Raw genomic sequence first — 2,500 nt, 5'->3', positions numbered from 1 at the left:
GCGGTGCTGCCCTGTCGTTTATGAAAGGTTGTAATGACACTGCTTTGCAGCTGACCATATCCACTGATTTGTGACGCCCGTATGGAGGCTGATATCTCAGGAGGGCCGAGGCCGATTTCCTCCGGGGACGGCTCGTCGCGTGCGGCAGGACGAGGCGCAGCGGACGGTACCGTGCGCTCGGAGGTGCGGCGCTGCCCGCCGGAGGTACAGCGAAAGGCTGCAAACCGCTTTCCGCCTGCTAACTCGGCGGCCGTCAGACCGACCGACTCCGCTTTACCACCGGAGCTAGAGTCGGGCAAGGGGCACCGAAGGGTACCGGAAGGATCGCGTTCGCACGACGGGAAGTCGACTAGCGGGCCGCCGAAAGCGAGCCGGGGGCCCCCGGTTTTTCTGTCCCACCTGGAGACTGATATCTCAGGAAGGCCGAGGCCGATTTCCTCCGGGGACGGCTCGTCGCGTGCGGCAGGACGAGGCGCAGCGGACGGTACCGAGCGCTCGGAGGTGCGGCGCTGCCCGCCGGAGGTACAGCGAAAGTCTGCGAACCGCTTTCCGCCTCCTCTCACCGCACGGCTCTCCTTTTCACCCACTGGCGGATTTTCACCCTCCGACTGCTCGCTACCGTCCGCTGCGCCTGGTCCGGGCCCTGTCCATTGTCATGTTAATGGCAGGGCGGGGCAGGACTGCTTTCACCAGGAACCCGGTTTTCTGGGTCAGAGGTTCCAGGGGACCTGTTTTGTGCGGACTTCCCTGTGTCCGTCCCTCCCTGCCTGCCTTCCCCCCAGGACTTCCTTCTGAACACCTTTGTCGTTTGAGCGAGGGCCAAAAGCCTGCCTGTGAAAGGGAAGGATCAGCCGGTCAGCCCCCTGTTGGTCGCTGCTGCCAGTGCAGCAGGCGTGCGTGTGTCCTCGGCCTCGTGTCCAGGTCCCTCAGGGACTTGAGGCAACTCTCCCCGGTGGTCTCGTGGTCAGGACCGGGCTTCGAATCCCGGTCGGGGGGGATGACATTCTGCTGCAGATTAATTGGCATGAAGGAAAGTCTCCCCTCCTGAGCGTAAAGCTCCACCCTCACCACCACCGCCGCCTTTTCCACCCCTTGACAAACAGACAGACAGACAGACAGACAGTCAGTCAGTCCAGTTCGGGAGCGCAGCTTTCATTTGGAAGCAGACCCTGCTTGTTTAAAGTCAACGACGCCAAGTTATTTTGCACTTTGAACTATATCGCTACGTGCGAGCGGCACTCAGCCTTGGAGAAGAAAAAAATACCACTGAGCTGAGAAAGTTCTTTTTAAAACGGTTTCCTTCCACAGCAGCTCTGAGTGTGAGAGAGAGAGAGAGAGAGAGAGAGAGAGATATCAGCTTTATTCTCAGTAATAATACACACACACACACACACACACACACACACACACACAGACACTGGGAAAGAGCTGATTTTCCTTTTGAATATCTCCCCACGGGGAGCTGCACCGTTCCCAGAAACACTGCAATACTGGGTCGATGCGTGGAGTGGACGGAGCAAGCCCCTATTCCATCTCCCAGTTCTAAAAATCAATTAAAAATAATAATAAATAATATGTGTGTGTGTGTGTGTGTGTGTGTCGGTGTCAGTATCAGTCAGTCAGTCAGTGTCTCTCTCTCTCTCTCTCTCTCTCACTCAGAGCTGCTGTGGAAGGAAACTTTTTTAAAAAGAACTTGCATATTGAAAGAAAGATGTGTCTCAAGCTGCCGGGCCCTGTCCATTGTCATGTCAATGGCAGGACTGCTTTCACCAGGAACCCGTTTTTCTGGGTCAGAGGTTCCAGGGGACCTGTTTTGTGCGGACTTCCCTGTGTCCGTCCCTCCCTGCCTGCCTTCCCCCCAGGACTTCCTTCTGAACAGCTTTGTCGTTTAAAATAATAATAAATAATATGTGTGTGTGTGTGTGTGTGTGTGTGTGTGTGTGTGTCGGTGTCAGTATCAGTCAGTGAGTCAGTGTCTCTCTCTCTCTCTCTCTCTCTCTCTCACTCAGAGCTGCTGTGGAAGGAAACTTTTTTAAAAAGAACTTGCATATTGAAAGAAAGATGTGTCTCAAGCTGCCGGGCCCTGTCCATTGTCATGTCAATGGCAGGACTGCTTTCACCAGGAACCCGGTTTTGTGGGTCAGAGGTTCCAGGGGACCTGTTTTGTGCGGACTTCCCTGTGTCCGTCCCTCCCTGCCTGCCTTCCCCCCAGGACTTCCTTCTGAACACCTTTGTCGTTTGAGCGAGGGCCAAAAGCCTGCCTGTGAAAGGGAAGGATCAGCCGGTCAGCCCCCTGTTGGTCGCTGCTGCCAGTGCAGCAGGCGTGCGTGTGTATTCGGCCTCGTGTCCAGGTCCCTCAGGGACTTGAGGCAACTCTCCCCGGTGGTCTCGTGGTCAGGACCGGGCTTCGAATCCCGGTCGGGGGGGGATGACTTTCTGCTGCAGATTAATTGGCACCTCTGAAAGAAAATCTCCCCTCCTGAGCGTAAAGCTCCACCCT

General features: G+C 56.0%; 1 pseudogene; it reads right to left on the bottom strand.

Annotated features, from left to right (window-relative positions):
* Nucleotides 1–1,457: 1,457 nt before the first annotated feature.
* Nucleotides 1,458–1,574, bottom strand: LOC137329279 (U2 spliceosomal RNA; annotated as a pseudogene).
* Nucleotides 1,575–2,500: the final 926 nt, after the last annotated feature.

The sequence above is a fragment of the Heptranchias perlo genome, chromosome 12, assembly GCF_035084215.1.
Source record: "Heptranchias perlo isolate sHepPer1 chromosome 12, sHepPer1.hap1, whole genome shotgun sequence".
Classification (NCBI taxonomy): domain Eukaryota; kingdom Metazoa; phylum Chordata; class Chondrichthyes; order Hexanchiformes; family Hexanchidae; genus Heptranchias; species Heptranchias perlo.
This window is presented reverse-complemented; position numbering and strand designations above follow the sequence as displayed.